This window comes from Sus scrofa, chromosome 13, assembly GCF_000003025.6.
Source record: "Sus scrofa isolate TJ Tabasco breed Duroc chromosome 13, Sscrofa11.1, whole genome shotgun sequence".
NCBI lineage: Eukaryota > Metazoa > Chordata > Mammalia > Artiodactyla > Suidae > Sus > Sus scrofa.
The window spans coordinates 26,781,383-26,799,284 of NC_010455.5; the positions used below are offsets into that span (position 1 = coordinate 26,781,383).

Consider the following 17,902-nt stretch of genomic DNA (forward strand, 5'->3'; position numbering starts at 1 on the left):
TTTGAGTGTCCAGGAGACAAACGGGTCCTCGATGAAGGCAGATTAAGTGAGATTTACTCCTTCGGAGGCCCAGGAGGCGAGCAGAGGAGTGGAGCGCAATTTTGAAAAGACCTATTTTTCCTTTGGTTTTTTGTTCCCTAATCAAATCAGTGGAAATACACTTGAAGTGGCTCGCAGAGCAGGCTGGCAGGAGGGCTCCCGTTTGTGCTGCCTCTCTCTGGAGAGATGCCATGGTCACGGTGCTCAGAACACTGGAAAATAGATACTTGGGCTGCAAACGAGCAGACGGTCTCACACCTAATGGAGGCCCATTGAAAGTCGTCTCAGTCTGTACTGCCGGGCTGGGAACCACTGCATCTTGGAGCTTTTGAATCTCAGAAAAATTAGTTTCAAGGGGATTAGCTACAGGCCAACAGCCATTTCTAGGTGAGATTGCCACTGTGTTAACATGTAATTAACACACAAGAACTTCAGTTTTTTTTCTCTCTATAGTGAAGCTGTTTGATTTGAGCACCCTGAGCCTGTCGACAGGATAGGCTCAAGTATTGGAGGGGAGATATATGTATGTCTTTTAAACTGACAAGTCCAAGTAAGGAGGGTGTCTGGACTGCCACAAGCTGATGTCTGATGGCTTAAATAAGGTTCCTAAAACCAGGGATGAAAAACTACCCAGCCACACAAGCAACCTGTGAATGAATATCACACTCTCTCTGCCCTCCCACAATGATACTCAGGACGGCTTCACCACCCTCTAATCAAGTACACATGGCTGGACAGGGAGCCTGGGATTCGGGGGCGGGCTGCTGACAAGTGGCAAATCAGAAATGCTAGAGCAGGGAATTTCAAGAGTGTGGGAAGGAGGCCATGAGGGATGGCCGCCAGCCCCTGGTGGTTTTGCACCGTCCCAGGTATGACGGTGGACAGTGGCTCAGAACAGCCAATAGCCAGGCACCAGCGCATTTAGCAGCCAGCCTATGAAGGGCACGGTCCATGTTCTGGAATGCACTCCAGCACTTCCACAGTGACCACTCATCTCTCTAGTGAGGCCTTCTGGTGTCACTTCTCAGTCCCAGAGTATTCTCCTTTGATCAGATGAAAGAAACCATACACATGGCAAACAATTGTCTTTATTCCCTGCCTTGTTTGAACAACGAACATTATGTGCCCTATGATCTCAAACAAAACCTTTACTATGGCAGAGCCATAAAAAACGCCTATACTTGGGAAAACAGCCATCCTGATCTGGCAGGAGGCAACTTCTGTTCAAGCTCCCAACGCTCCACTTTCTGTTTCTTCTTTCTCCTCATCCTATTTTCTACTTTTCTCTGCCTAAGTCTGTCTATAAAGGAGGCCCCAGGAGAGGAGTGACAGAGTTTAGAACGCATGCACTTTTTGGGTCTAGTTCGATCTAAGACAGGCCCTTTGTTTGCCATCTAGTGTGGCAGCGTTTACAAGTGAATTCATTTATGATCATCAAGAGAAGGGGACCATTTTCTTCAGAGAACTGTGGGCTAAGCTGGCTGGAGGGCTGCAGTCCTGACAGCAGGGTCTGAATCAGATCCATTATCACCTCACCTGCCCTTACCAGGAAGTAGCCTGTGTGTCCCCTCTGCCCCCACCCCCGGCGCCCACAGGATCAGCAGCACTGGGAGGGCTTCACTGAGCAGGCCTGGCCTGTGTGGGCCTCTTGCTGCTGAGATGGGAGGGCTCTGAATCCCCCCAACCCCAAGCCCCCACCGCTCAGAGGGGCCGGCCTCTGCGAGGGATGCCGTTCTCAACACAGAGCTTTCCAAGCAGGAAGGCTGGCTAAGAGCACAGACCTCCAGGCCTGTGACCAACCCAGGAAAGTGTCTGAGAACAAGTGTTCTGAAGGTTGGAAGACAGAACCGGCAGAATAAAAAAGAAAAGGATGCATGAGCACCTGCAAAGATAAACTGAAGGAAGCAGGCTAATTTGTTAAATGGAAGTGAAGCAAAAGAAAAAAAAAAAAAAAGGATGCTGGAGTTCCTGTTGTGGCGCAGTGGAAACGAATTCGACTAGGAACCATGAGGTTGTGGGTTCGATCCCTGGCCTCACTCAGTGGGTTAAGGATCCGACATTGTTGTGAGCTGTGGTGTGATCCTATGGTGTGAGCTATGAGCTGTTGCTGTGATCCTACGTTGCTGTGGCTGTGGTGTAGGCCAGGAGCTGTAGCTCCAATTCGACCCCTAGTCTGGGAACCTCCATATGCTTATGAGAGTGGCCCTAAAAAAAAAAAAAAAAAAAAAGGGATGCATCACTTTGCTGTACAGCAGAGTGGCACAACAATATAAGTCAATTATACTTTAATTTTAAAGTCAAATAAAAAAAGCAGATGCAAATAGTGACACAAGAACAAAGAATGAAGGTGAAAAGGAGGGTATTTGGAAGACAACAAATTCAAGGAATGGTTACTCTGTGCACCATGTCCTTTTCCTTTCTTGAAAAACAGAAACAAAAAGAAGTAAGAGATGAAGATGGGGAGTGGGGAAGAGAGGGCAGAAGAAAGGAAAATAGCAATAGACACGCACACAGAGATTCTATAGAATACTCTACTTGGAGCTTAGTTCTACTGTGTTGAACTAATACCATTATTCTTATTAGAAATTCTAGGCTCTAATTGATTTCACATCTACTACTCAGTGAATTCTGCCCTGAAAGAGCAAAGACATCCTTCCAAGCGTGAACCCAAGAGGAACTAAAGGAACTAGCCAACAAGAGCCCCACTGTAACCTGCCACCACTCTGCATTTCCAGAATCCACTTGAAATCCAAATTAGTTTTGGCTGATTAGCATTTCAAGATGGCCTGTTTGGGGTTAAAATACAGTGAATAGCAATTATTTTTAAGGGATCAGAGGGCTGGGAGGGATCTGAGACTGCTCATTGTCAGAAAGCAGGGAAATCTCCAAAGTAGGTAGTTATTTTTCTTCTGCAAGATCTCCATGGATGGAATATTAAAAAGGAAGATTTTATTTCCTAGTGGTCAAGAAGTTCCTCAAAACAATAGAGAATTATGTTATTTATACCCATTTACTCTGGTGGAAAATGGTAGAAGAGCCACAGAGTTGCTGGCCTGGGCTTCCTGGTACTTACCCCATGAGCTTGTTCCTGAGGCCCCAAAAGGTCTGGTAACTTGCCCAGGTTTACTTAATAACAGTGAAGCTAGGATTCCTGAGACATGTACACCTGACTCCAAAAGCCATTCTCTTAACACTCAAGCCATGCACACTGCCCACCCTGCTCCTGGCACATTTTATGTCCTCAGAGGACCTAGATGCTTCATTTAAGGCCAAGATTTTGGTGCAGACTGAATAAAAAAGACAATGCCTTAGTGCACCGTTCCAACTGTAAATGTTTAATCACACTTTATTTTCACAGGAATGATTTGTACACAGCTATCCTGAATAAAGTTTAAACAGCTCAGACTTATGTTTTTGCAAAGGCTTTTCAGCAAAAAAAAAAAAAAAAAAAAAAAAAAGGTGAACCCATTAGTCCAAGAAGTCAAAAGAAGCAACCTGGATTTATTCTATCTCTAATCAGAACAATATTTATCACATGTGAAAACAGAGGGGGTTAGAGTATGTTTCCCAGACATCTGGCAGCTCATTTTCTCTCGTGCCTGTGACTAAAACCAGACTTGCAAATTAAAAATATGCCTATCATTTCTTTTCCAAGACAATTCCAACACAAGAGCCTGCAAATATACCCGCATGAACAATGCTTTAAGTAACCCGAATGAAGAACTAGAGAGAAACTTAAAATACATTTATTTTCCAAATAGCAAATAAGAGATTTTTTTTTTTTCTCCTAAATTGGTTTGGTTGCGGGCAGGAGATGAAGAATTTAAAGCTATAGCCCTGATAATGAAGTTACCTTTGGTCTATCTAAAAGTACTGCAAGTTATGGAAAGGAAGACAAAGACAGACAGATAGACAGACAGAAACAAAGAAAAAGGGAGAGAGAGAGAAAAAAAGAAAAAGAAAGAGGGAGGCAAGGAAGGAAGAAAGGAAGGAGGAAAGGAAAGAAAGAAGGAAGGAAATTAAGACACAAAGATTTATGAGGGAAAAATTCAATCTCCCCCAATCATATGTTTAGGATAGGAAAACCCATTAAACAGATTTTTGAAAGAAAATGAAAAGAGAAGATAATGTCCTTTGGAACTGAATTTCATCATTCGGTGGCATTTTATCAGGTCTGGTATTCTGCTCTCCCACTACTTTCTTCACCTGTTTACAAAATTTTTCCTCATCTGTAAATGTCATCACCAAGGACATCCGGTTAAATGTACAGAAAGCAGGAGATGTTTGAAACTCAACATTAAACCTAATTTCATGGTTATCCTGGGGAACTACAGGGGCAGAATAATCCAGGCCCATTCTCTAAATCCAACATGTGAACCACTTTGGGGATCAATGCAATAAATTAAAAGACATAAAGTTATGTCAAATATCTATTTCAAGAACCTAAAAACTAGCACAATAAATTGTGTATACTGCCAGTTAAAACCATTATCAGGGTGATTTCCAATTTCAGAGATTTTAAAGGGAAGGGCACCTACTGTGGGCCAAGCACTGTGTGAGGAACTTTCACAGAGTGATTTTATTTCATTTGAAACCAAATTCTACCTGTTTCTCCCTAAGCTTGAGAAAGGCAGTAAAGGGAGGAAGAAAGAACACTGGACCGGGAGTCAGATTCTGGACCCAGCTGAATTTTATTTGTCTGACCATTTAAACTTTCTGAGTCTCTGTTTCCTCATCTATAAAAAGCTAATGAAATAGGCCTACCCCCCCACCCCTGCCCTGCCCCAGGCTGTGTAAGGATTCCCTGAGATAAAGGATTTGCTAGTGCTCTGCTGACAGCCAAGCTCAGTAAGAATGCAAACTGTTAAGTATCATTCTATCCCAGGCCACACTGAGGCTGCACTCTGTAGATCTTTGCACAAGGCTCCATCTCTCGGTAATGACTAATTTTACAGTCTATGATGTAAAGAGATATCGAGAAGTATAAAAGGCTCAAAGTTGGTTCAACAATAGCAGTGGTATCAAAGTCCAAAGAATTATCTTAGACATTAAGTTAGAGGTATTAAGGCGGTAAAGAATTGATGGAAAAATGTAGACAAAAAGCCAAATCGTCTCTGGCTGCTCTTTATGGAGGAAGGGGTCGGGAGAACCAGGACTTCAGAGGTGGAGACCTGGGTGTGCGGCATGGGTTTTGGGATTTACCGATGCTTGATTGTATTTTTTAGGTTAAATTTTATTTTTTATGGCTGCACTCTTGGCATGTTAGTTCCTGGGTCAGGGACTGAATCTGAGCCTCAGCTGTGATCCAGGTGTGGCAACGCTGGATCCTTTAATCCACTGCACTGGGCTGGGAGCAACCCAAGCCACTGCAGTCGGATTCTTAACCCACTGTGCCACAGAGGGAACTCTGATGCTCTGATTTCAGATAGTTATCTAACAGTTTCTTTTTCTGCTTTGTTTTCCCCTTTTAACCTTTTACTATGCAGAAGTAGAGAGAATTATATAATGAACATCCATGTAGCTACCCATCATCCTGCTTCAACAATTATCAACTATAATTATTAACAATTATAGTTGACTGGGAGGACAAGATGGCGGAGGAGTAGGAGGACACGCTCGCCCTCTCCCACAAACACAACAAAAAAAGCACATCTACAGAATAAATGACTCGCATAGAACAGCAACCAATCACTGGCAGAGGAACCTAAACTCCAATAACGGCAAGAAGTTCATGACATTATTGGGCAGAACAGGACAAAAGAGGAGAGTGGGAGAAGGCGAATCCGAGCGGGACGGGCGCTCCCGAAAGGGAACTGCGGAGGAGAAAGGGATCCCGCACCCTGGAAAGTCACCTACCGGGGAAAGATCAAACGAACCGGAGGAATCTCCAGATGCAGAGAAGAGTGTAGCAGTAAGTTGGAGTACGGAAAAGCCGATCAAGAACCGAACGGACCATCTGAACTACGGGCACAGACACCAAAAATTGAGACGCCTGGGAGGGGGCTGGGCACTGAGACCTCGGCTCCGAAGGTTAATCCCTGAGAAAGGGCCGGGGGAAGCCTGGGCGGGAGCTGGGCACCGAGACCTAGAGACCTCAGCTCCAGAGATTAGTCCCCGGGCTAGCGGGGCGGGGCAGAGCGGAAACTGCTTGGGAGGTCTAGAAACCAGTTGACGGGGCAGAGACTGCCTGGGAGACTAGAAAACAAAGTTGTCGCAGAGGAAGGGAGCAATACTCTAGGAGCGGGGAAGTGGAAAGCGCATCAGAGGGAACCTGGGAGAAGAGCCTGGTCTGCGCCCGTGCTGGGGAGGGGAGAGAAGAAGGGGTGGGTCCCCATAGAATACCCCCCACGCCACAGGGAGCTTACAGGACCGCTAGCTAGCTGAAAGCTGTGCTTCCCAGTGCATCCCCTCCCCCCACCCCCGCCACGCCCTACGCTCTCATGGACCTGGGGCTGCCTGCCATCCAGGAGGGCTGGCCTCAACAATTGTCTGAAGCCTACCACCACAGGGGCTGTCCCTGCACAGGCCTGCTTGCCCTTTGGAGGGGCTACACTTCCGCAGAGCAGCACCAAACACCACCAGCCCCCGAGAAAAGGCCTGCAGCCCAGAAAAGCTAGAACAAGCTTAGCCAGGCTGTGAATAGATCGGCCTAATTCTCGGACGGTTTTTCTGAGTCCGGGTTGCCCCGGGGAGGAGCCTCTTCGGTTTCCAACGGCCCTGCTACCCGCCCAAGCCCCCAGGGGATGCTCTAGTGGACCAGCTGCATAGGACTGCCAGCTCCAGGCAGGACCCCCTGCAGCCCAGAAAAGCTGCAACAAGCCTGGCCGAGTCGGGAAAAGATCTCAGACGGTTTTTCTGAGTTGGGCTGCCCTGGGGAGGAGGGTCTTGGGTCTCCAACGGCCCTGCTACCCGCCCAAGCCCCCAGGGGGTGCCCCACTCCCGTGAAATAACTGCTCAGCACCACCAGCCCCCTGGAAGAGCCCCTGCAGCCCAGAAAAGCTGCAACAAGCTCGGCCAGACTGTGAAAAGATCCGCCTACATTCTCAGGCTGTCCTTCTGAGTTGGGCTGCCCTAGGGAAGAGCCTTTTAGGTTCTCAGTGACCCAGATAGCTTCTCCAGCCCCCAGGGGGTGATGCACCCCTGAAGAGCAGCTGCCCAACACCGCCAACCCCCTGCAAGAACCCCACAGCCTAAAAACACCAAAGCAAGCTCTGCATGACCAAGTGAAATCTTCTACCATCGTGGTGTGGACCTCTCAGTCCTGTCTGCCCTCAGGAAGTCCTCCTTTGCTTCAAAGAAACACTGTTAGCCCATCAACACTCCAGAAAAGCCACACTGCCTCAAAAAAGATTGACCAACAACGCCAGCCCTCAGGAAATATTCCACGGCAGTGACAAGGCAAACACTGCCCGATCACGGAGAGTACAACTCCCTCAGGAGAAAGAAAACAACAAGCAAGATGAAGAAGCTGAGAAAGCACCCCCAGTCAAACCAACAGGAGAACTCACCTAAAACAGTCAACAATGAAACAGATCTCTGCAGTCTGACAGACCTGGAGTTCAAAAGAGAAATAGTGAAAATACTGAAGGAATTAAGAGAAGATATGAACAGTAACGCAGATACTCTCAGAAAGGAACTAGAAAAGATAAGGAGGAGCCAAGAAAAACTAGAACATTCATTTGCAGAGATGCAAACTGAACTAGGGGCAGTAAAAACCAGAATGAATAATGCAGAAGAACGAATCAGTGATATGGAAGATAGAATAATGGAAATCACTCAATCTGGTCAACAGACAGAAAACCGAATCAAAAAACTGTAAAGCAATATAAGAGACCTATGGGATAATATAAAGCAGGCCAATCTACGCATAATAGGAATTCCAGAAGGAGTAGAAAAAGATAAGGGAATGGAAAATATATTTGAAGAAATTATCGATGGAAACTTCCCAAGTCTAAAGGATACTGGATTCAAGATACAAGAAGCACAGAGGGCCCCAAACAAACTGAACCCAAACAGACCCACACCAAGACACATCATAATAAAAATGGCAAAAGTTAGTGATAAAGAGAGGATCCTCAAGGCAGCAAGAGAAAAACAGAATGTTACCTACAAGGGAACCCCCATAAGAATATCAGCTGATTTCTCTACAGAAACACTACAGGCCAGGAGGGAATGGCAAGAGATATTTAAAGTGCTAAAAGGAAAAAATATGCAACCTAGAATACTCTATCCAGCAAGAATATCATTTAAAATAGAAGGGGAAATAAAAATTTTTTCCAACAAACAAAAACTCAAAGAATACAGCAACACAAAACCCAGGTTAAAGTAAATATTGAAAGGGCTTCTCTAAACCAAAAAGAAAGGAAGGAAAGGGAAGAAAAAAGAAAAGAAAAAAAAAAAAAGAAGAAGAGGAAAAACTAGGACTGAGGAAACCGCAATCAGAGAGCAGTCACTCAAATAAGCCAGCATACAGATTTAATCATGAACACGCTTCAAACAAAATAAAATTAAAAAGAAAAAAATAAAAAAGAGTCATCAAAACCATAAAATGTGGGCAAGGGATGTTAGGAGGTAAATAACCCTTTTTGTTTGTATGTATGTCTCTCTTCTTAATTTTAATATAGTAATGAAGTGTTTGAACTTACAGGACCATCAGGCTAAAACACACAATTATGGGAAGGGGTTAGCATACTTAAAAAACAGGGCAACCACAAGCCAAAACCAAATATTGCACTTGCAAAAAATGAAAAAAAAAAAATACACTCAACCAGATAATAACAGGAGACCATCCAACCAAAAAAAAAAAAAAAAAAAAAAAAAGAAAGGAAGAATGGAGAACCATAGAATCAACTGGAACACGAGGTTCAAATGGCAATAAATAATCATCTATCAATTATCACCTTAAATGTCAATGGACTGAATGCCCCAATCAAAAGACACAGAGTGGCTGAGTGGATAAAAAGGCAAAAACCTTCAATATGCTGCCTACAAGAAACTCACCTTACGACAAAGGATACATATAGATTGAAAGTGAAAGGGTGGGGAAAAATATTTCATGCCAATAGATATGACAGAAAAGCAGGAGTCGCAACGCTCATATCAGACAAAATAGACTTTAAAACAAAAGACATAAAGAAAGACAAAGAAGGACACTATTTAATGAAGGGATCCATCCAAGGAGAGGATGTTACTATCGTCAACATATATGCCGCAAATACAGGAGCACCCAGATACACACAACAAATATTAACAGACATAAAGGGAGATATTGATGAGAATACAATCATAGTAGGAGACCTAAATACCCCCCTCACATCAATGGACAGATCCTCTAGACAGAAAACCAATAAAGCAACAGAGATCCTAAAGGAAACAATAGAAAAGTTAGACTTAATTATATCTTCAGGACACCACATCCAAAAAAATCAGAATACACATTCTTCTCAAATGCTCATGGAACATTCTCAAGAATCGACCACATATTGGGACACAAAGCAAATCTCAATAAATTTAGGAGTATAGAAATTATCTCAAGTATCTTCTCTGACCACAATGCCATGAAATTAGAAATCAACCATGGGAAAAGCAAAGAGAAAAAACCTACTACATGGAGACTCAACAACATGCTACTAAAAAACCAATGGGTCAATGAGGAAATCAAGAAGGAAATTAAAAACTACCTTGAAACAAATGATAATGAAAACACAACCTCTCAAAATCTATGGGATGCTGCGAAAGCAGTGCTCAGAGGGAAATTTATAGCAATACAGGCCTTTCTCAAAAAAGAAGAAAGATCCCAAATTGACAACTTAACCCTCCACCTAAACGAATTAGAAAAAGAAGAACAAAAAAGTCCTAAAGTCAGCAGAAGGAAGGAAATTATAAAGATCAAAGAAGAAATCAATAAAATAGAGACTCAAAAAACAATAGAGAAAATTAATAAAACCAAGAGCTGGTTCTTTGAAAAGGTGAACAAAATTGACAAACCCCTGGCCAGACTCACTAAAAAGAGGAGAGAAAGAACCCAAATAACCAAAATTATAAATGAAAAAGGAGAAATCACAACAGATACAGCAGAAATACAAAAAACCATAAGAGAATACTATGAACAACTATACGGCAACAAGTTTGACCATCTGGAAGAAATGGACAATTTTCTAGAATCTTACAGCCTGCCAAAACTGAATCAAGCAGAAACAGACCAACTGAACAGACCAATCACTAGAAATGAAATTGAAGAGGTCATAAAATCACTCCCTACAAATAAAAGTCCAGGACCAGATGGCTTCACAGGTGAATACTATCAAACATATAAAGAGAAATTGGTGCCCATCCTCCTTAAACTCTTTCAAAAGGTTGAAGAAGAAGGAATACTCCCAAAGACATTCTATGAGGCCACCATCACCCTCATTCCAAAACCAGACAGAGATACCACCAAAAAAGAAAACTATCGCCCAATATCACTGATGAATATAGATGCAAAAATTCTCAACAAAATCTTAGCCAACCGAATCCAACAACATATCAAAAAAATTGTACACCATGACCAGGTTGGGTTCATCCCAGGTTCACAAGGATGGTTCAACATACGCAAATCAATCAGCATCATACACCACATTAACAAAAAAAAGGTCAAAAATCATATGATCATCTCAATAGACGCAGAAAAAGCATTTGACAAAGTCCAACATCCATTCATGATCAAGACTCTTGCCAAAGTGGGTATAGAGGAAACATTCCTGAACATAATCAAAGCCATTTATGATAAACCCACAGCAAATATAATACTCAATGGGGAAAAACGGAAAGCCTTCTCACTCAAATCTGGAACAAGACAGGGATGCCCACTCTCACCACTGTTCTTCAACATAGTTTTGGAAGTCCTGGCCACAGCAATTAGACAAACCAAAGAAATAAAAGGCATCCATATAGGAAGAGAAGAGATCAAACTGTCACTGTATGCAGATGACATGATACTATACCTAGAAAACCCTAAGGACTCAACCCAAAAACTACTTGAACTGATTAATAAATTCAGCAAAGTGGCAGGATATAAGATTAACATTCAGAAGTCAGTTGCATTTCTGTATACCAGCAATGAAATATTAGAAAAGGAATACAAAAATACGATACCTTTTAAAATTGCACCTCACAAAATCAAATACCTCGGAATACACCTGACCAAAGAGGTAAAGGACCTATATGCCGAGAACTATAAAACTTTAATCAAAGAAATCAAAGAAGATGTAAAGAAATGGAAAGATATTCCATGTTCCTGGATTGGGAAAATCAATATTGTAAAAATGGCCATACTACCCAAAGCAATCTACAGATTCAATGCAATCCCTATCAAATTACCCAGGACATTTTTCACAGAACTAGAACAAACAATCCAAACATTTATATGGAACCACAAAAGACCCAGAATCGCCAAAGCAATCCTGAGAAACAAAAACCAAGCAGGAGGCATCACTCTCCCAGACTTCAAGAAATACTACAAAGCCACAGTCATCAAAACAGTGTGGTACTGGTATCAAAACAGACAGACAGACCAATGGAACAGAATAGAGAATCCGGAAATAAACCCTGACACCTATGGTCAGTTAATCTTTGACAAGGGAGGCAAGAACATCAAATGGGAAAAGGAAAGTCTATTCAGCAAGCATTGCTGGGAAACCTGGACAGCTGCGTGCAAAGCAATGAAACTAGAACACACCCTCACACCATGCACAAAAATAAACTCCAAATGGCTGAAAGACTTAAATATACGACAGGACACCATCAAACTCCTAGAAGAAAACATAGGCAAAACACTCTCTGACATCAACATCATGAATATTTTCTCAGGTCAGTCTCCCAAAGCAATAGAAATTAGAGCAAAAATAAACCCATGGGACCTCATCAAACTGAAAAGCTTTTGCACAGCAAAGGAAACCCAAAAGAAAACAAAAAGACAACTTTCAGAATGGGAGAAAATAGTTTCAAATGATGCAACTGACAAGGGCTTAATCTCTAGAATATATAAGCAACTTATACAACTCAACAGCAAAAAAGCCAATCAATCAATGGAAAAATGGGCAAAAGACCTGAATAGACATTTCTCCAAAGAAGACATACAGATGGCCAGCAAACACATGAAAAAATGCTCAACATCACTGATTATAAGAGAAATGCAAATCAAAACTACCATGAGATACCACCTCACACCAGTCAGAATGGCCATCATTAATAAGTCCACAAATAACAAGTGCTGGAGGGGCTGTGGAGAAAAGGGAACCCTCCTGCACTGTTGGTGGGAATGTAAGCTGGTACAGCCACTATGGAGAACAGTTTGGAGATACCTTAGAAATCTATACATAGAACTTCCATATGACCCTGCAATCCCACTCTTGGGCATCTATCCGGACAAAGCTCTACTTAAAAGAGACACGTGCACCCACATGTTCATTGCAGCACTATTCACAATAGCCAGGACATGGAAACAACTCAAATGTCCATCGACAGATGACTGGATTCGGAAGCTGTGGTATATATACACAATGGAATACTACTCAGCCATAAAAAAGGATGACATCATGCCATTTGCAGCAACATGGATGGAACTAGAGAATGTCATCCTGAGTGAAATGAGCCAGAAAGACAAAGACAAAGACCATATGATATCACTTATAACTGGAATCTAATATCCAGCACAAATGAACATCTCAGAAAAGAAAATCATGGACTTGGAGAAGAGACTTGTGGTTGCCTGATGGGAGGGGGAGGGAGTGGGAGGGATCGGGAGCTTGGGCTTATCAGACACAACTTAGAATAGATTTACAAGGAGATCCTGCTGAATAGCATTGAGAACTATGTCTAGATACTCATGTTGCAACAGAAGAAAGAGTGGGGGAAAAACTGTAATTGCAATGTATACATGTAAGGATAACCTGATCCCCTTGCTGTACAGTGGGAAAATAAAAATTAAAAAAAAAAAAAAAGAAACACTAAAAAAAAAAAAAAAACAATTATAGTTAAGCCTGGTTCATCTGTCAGCCAGCCTCCTATCTTGGGTTAGTTATCTGTTATTGCATTAGTTATCTACTATTGTGTAACAAATGACCGCAAAATGCAGAGGTTTAAAACAATGATCATTGATTATTCTCAGGAATTTGGAAGCGACTGGGTCGCTCTGGCTCAGGGCCTCTCAAGAAGCTGCCTCAGAACAGAGGCGGAGGCTGCAGTCATCTGAAGGCATGACTGGGGCTAGAGAAGGGGACGACAAGCTACTGTCCACAGGCCAAACCTGGCACACTGACTGCTTTTGTAAATAAAGCTTTATTAGAGCACAGCCTCGGAGTTCCCGTCGTGGCACAGTGGTTAATGAATCCGATTAGGAACCATGAGGTTGCAGGTTCAATCCCTGGCCTTGCTCAGTGGGTTAAGGATCCGGCGTTGCCGTGAGCTGGGGTGTAGGTTGCAGACATGGTTCAGATCCTGCATTGCTGTGGCTGTGGCGTAGGCTGGCGGCTACAGCTCCGATTAGACCCCTAGCCTGGGAACCTCCAGATGCCACAGAGCAGCCTTAGGAAAAGTCAAAAAGACGAAACAAAACACAAACAAACAAAAAAAACACATCCTCTCCCTTTCATTTATGGATTGTCCATGGCTACTTTTACACTACAACAGCAGGACTGCGTAGTGGCCATAGAGATGGTACGGGCCCAACAGGCCTTAGATATTTACTACTGGACTCTTTATGAAGAAAGTTTGCCAACCCTGGATTACAAAATCTGCTTCCAAGACCGTTCATTCACGTAGCCATTGGTGGTAGGTCATGTTCCTAGTCACATGGGCCTCTCCACTGGTGGCCTGAGTGTTGGCCTGCAACCTCAGGAGTTCCCCAGGTGAAACTGAAAATGGAGCCCTTAACACGGAGCACGAGGAGAGATGGAAAAAAGGGGCAGACCACTCCAGACTGGCAGGGGACCATTTTCATAAACCGAGACACTTACAGATAAGGCTTGTCTTGGGTAGCTGCAAGACAAGTAGATCTATGCACCTGCCTGCCAGCAACTTAAAAGTTTCTATAGAGGCCTTAACCGGGTTTGGTCACGTGCACAAGATGGTCTCAACAACACATTTACTCCCTCAAGGCTGAGTCCCTGAAACAGCTCCTAGTGTTGGAACAGTGAGCAGAACACTCGCAGGGTAGGGGAGGGGTAAGTAGCCTGGACTGCCTAGGTCTGTCTCTCAGGTCAACCAAGAGTCATGTCCTCTGGATAAACTCCTCACAACACGGCAGCTAACTTTCTAAGAGCAAGTGATCCAAGTGGGAGATGAAGGCAGAAGCTGTGATGTTTTTCATATGACCTAGCCTCAGAAAAGACATACCAACATTTCTGCAGTATGCTATTGGTTACGCAGACAGACCAAGATAGAAGGTGGGATGGGACTCCACAGGGTATAAATACTAGGAGGCAGGGCTCTTTGGGGACCATCTTGGAAGGTAACAACCATGGTTAATGACCCTTTTCTCAGCCTATACTATCAGTGTTTGGGACAAGATCTTTTTCATAGAAATTACATGATGCAAGGAATTTCTGATACTTTATATTTTTGCACTTCGATCACAGCACGTACTCAATATTTATTGCTGAATTTTAATATCTGCATTTTTATTTTGACTAATTATGAATTCAGTATAATTTACTACTTATGTTCTTAAAGCCATTATTAATGTAAAGTGATTATTTTCCTTTAAGTTAGTATTTTGAAAAGTTCTTAAATTCAAACATTTCTGGTTGTCTACGTTCTATTCTTAGGAGAAAGAGGCAAATCACAGTATGTGTTCTTAGGGATTTACTTTAAAGGCTAAATTTCCTACTCTATCAATCACTGTATTTTCAGTCTGATCTCTTAGGTTTACATTTATTACATGATACAATATGCAATCATATCCCTGAGGTTTTGTAGCATTGGAAATCCATGGAAAAGAATGGTATTTATTACATTAAATAAGAGATGTTCCATTATAACAGTTTCATAATTAAAAACAAAAGTAATCTTAAAAAGCCTGTGGCTTCCTGACATGGTAAGTACTCAATGATGATTTCCTGAATCCCAAATCTAACACACAAAGGGCAATTTCAAATTCAAAGGACTAGAATTTAGTAACAAAAAAAAGGCACAAAAGGCTGAGGCTTTGCCCTATTATCCAATTACTGACTCATTCATTCAATAAATATGAATTCTGTGTCTGGAATAACTCTGTCTCTAAGAAGCTTCTAGTCCGGAAGTCACAGACCAATATTTTTGATTTTGATTAAGCCAATATTATAGTCTTTTAATATTCTAAAACATTTGGTAAAATTTTTTTAAAGTAAATAGATGCATACTTATTAGTCAACACATTTACCTGGAAAAGGAAGACCTGCCCTCACACATGCTGGCCCTCGACGCAATATAATTACTAATCTAGTACAGAATCTGAGGTTGGAACTCTTAGAACTTTTAATAACTTACCAGAATATATCATTCTTTTCTTTTTTTTACAGACTTTTTTTTTTTATGGCCACACCTGTGGCATATGGAAGTTCCCGGGCTAGGGATGAATTGGAGCTATAACTGTTGGCCTACACCAAAGCTATGGCAACGTTGGATCCTTAACCCTCTGAGCCCTAACAGGAACTCCATATACAGACATATTTTAATGACATAAGTATATATGGTCCAAAGCACACGGCATCACTTCCTCAGTACAGTGAACCAGAGGTCCTTCTCTATGGAATGGATCTCTGCTTCCAGGCCCCGCTGCCAACACTGTTTCTCGTCCTCATATGGTGACGAGGAAAATGCTAAATTTTATTGTTTCATGGCCTATTCAGTAATTTCCACAGATAAAAATAAATCTGGTTCTGACTTGGCCATGTTGCTTACATCTGGGGAAATAATTAAGATACACAAATTCTGAATTTTGCTTAGATGACCAGAGGAATGAGATAAGTAGCAATTTATACAGCTTGTTTACTAGGGAAGACAGAAATGATCAGAGGCTTTCTAGAGCTTTAGTGAAGCATCTTATTTTAGTGTCTGCATGCCACTGTGCACTTTAAAGCGTTTTTTTCTCTAGTGAGAACAGAAAATGAAGAGGAAAAAACCCCTACCCAAGAGCGGTAAGAAAAGGATTGTTCCAGAGTCTGAATTTGTGCAAAGTACAAACTACTTTAGAACTATATGGTTTGATTTAGGGTTTTTTATGGGCTTTTGGGAGCTACCCTTTTTACTGATATCAATCACAGTCAGCCTTTTTTATTTATAAGTGCTAGGTATGGAGTCCTTCTAAAGTGCTCGCATGCGCTTCCTCAGAATGTGTTCTCTTCCCTAGTGATCTCAGAAAGGCATATGACCTAACTGTTTCCATTTTTGCCAGAGTACCTATTTTAAGATTCCTCTTTTTGTGTCCAAGGGCATCATTTGTCGTTTACTTAATATATTAGCTTCTGAACTATGTATGAGTCAACAAACTCAGTTTGATTAAGCAGAGATTTAGTCAGAGTCCACAGGGCATCAGGCCCTGGGCTGGGTGAGGGGCTCAGGAGTAAGGAGGGCATCACCTGGCCCAGGGTGGAGGGGCGGATACACAGAAATGAGCACCAGGTCCACTGTGCCACACAGCAGAGGGGGATCTTCTGAAGAGGGAGGGTCTGTGCAGCTCACGGTGGAGGGGGGCGTATGGGTGGTCAGGGTTATGACACAGCACGGGATACATGAGCAGTACTAGACCCAAAAGCAACAGGCAAAGTGAAAGCAGAAGGGACTAGAGAGGTGCACAGGAGCCAATATTTGTTAGAGCATTAATCACTTCAAAGAAAGTCATCATTTATGAATTGGAGAGAAATCTACTGTGTGAAATATCAAGCCAACAGACCCCACCTCCAAGAATTGGTCTTAGGAGTCACAGCCCACGTAGAAGGCTTGGAACCATGGCTAGCTCGTGTCATCTCCTGTTGCATGCCACCTATCACCACCCCTGTTATCATTACTACCCAGCTGTGTTCGGGTCGTGAAAATAGGTGGGGATGCTATAAAGGCAGAATTCTGACTGGGCCTCCAATCTGACTTTATGGTACCATTTTGTCCCAGAATTCCCTCCTGGTCTGCCCAGTGAGGCAGGGCCCCCAAGCCTGAGGTGTCCTCCTCCTCCATCACCAAGCTCTCCTCCCCTTTCCTGCCCTGCTTCACACTGTGTCTTACTGTACTGTCACCACAGCCTCACTCTGCCTGTGTGTGTTAGGACCATTTGGGGAGACTATGACAAAGGAGGGTCAAGACACTCGCCCTGAAGGTACAGAGGGCTGTGAGACAAAGTCCTGACACAGGAGAAAGGGAAAAGCCAGCTCAGAGGGCACTCAAACACTCAAAACATTTTAGGCTTCAATTTACCTTTATCTACTGGCTCAGGCTGACTTGGGGCTTGACAAATGGACCATCCCCTCCCCAAGGACTGAGGCTCTGGCACTGATGGGCACTGGCTTTCTCAGAAGCCAATTCTTTATTTGGATTCAACATCTTTTTGCGAACTACATGTTGGCAGATCAACGTGATTACATATTCAATGGTGAAAAACTTTAGCATCCTCATTCTATGCTGTGAAACTTTTAACTTTCCATTAAAAAATGCTTATACAGCTGCCATAACTTGAGAGCACAAATACGCAGGGCAAGACAAGTTCAGAAGCTCTTGAGAAATGTTGGAAATGGTTTAAAAATAATTAACCCTAGAAAACAAAGACATCACTTAATGCAGGCTGACCCAGCCTACCTGCTGGTTCAAGGGGCTCACATTTGATTTGAGGCCCCAGAGGGCCATAATTAGCCATTGT

General features: G+C 42.8%; 1 protein-coding gene across 5 annotated transcripts in view; it reads right to left on the reverse strand.

Moving 5' to 3' along the window:
- The window catches only part of ANO10 (anoctamin 10), a 272,066-nt gene that overhangs the window by 47,285 nt on the left and 206,879 nt on the right, over positions 1-17,902 (reverse strand). The gene's annotated exons all lie outside the window — the stretch shown is intronic.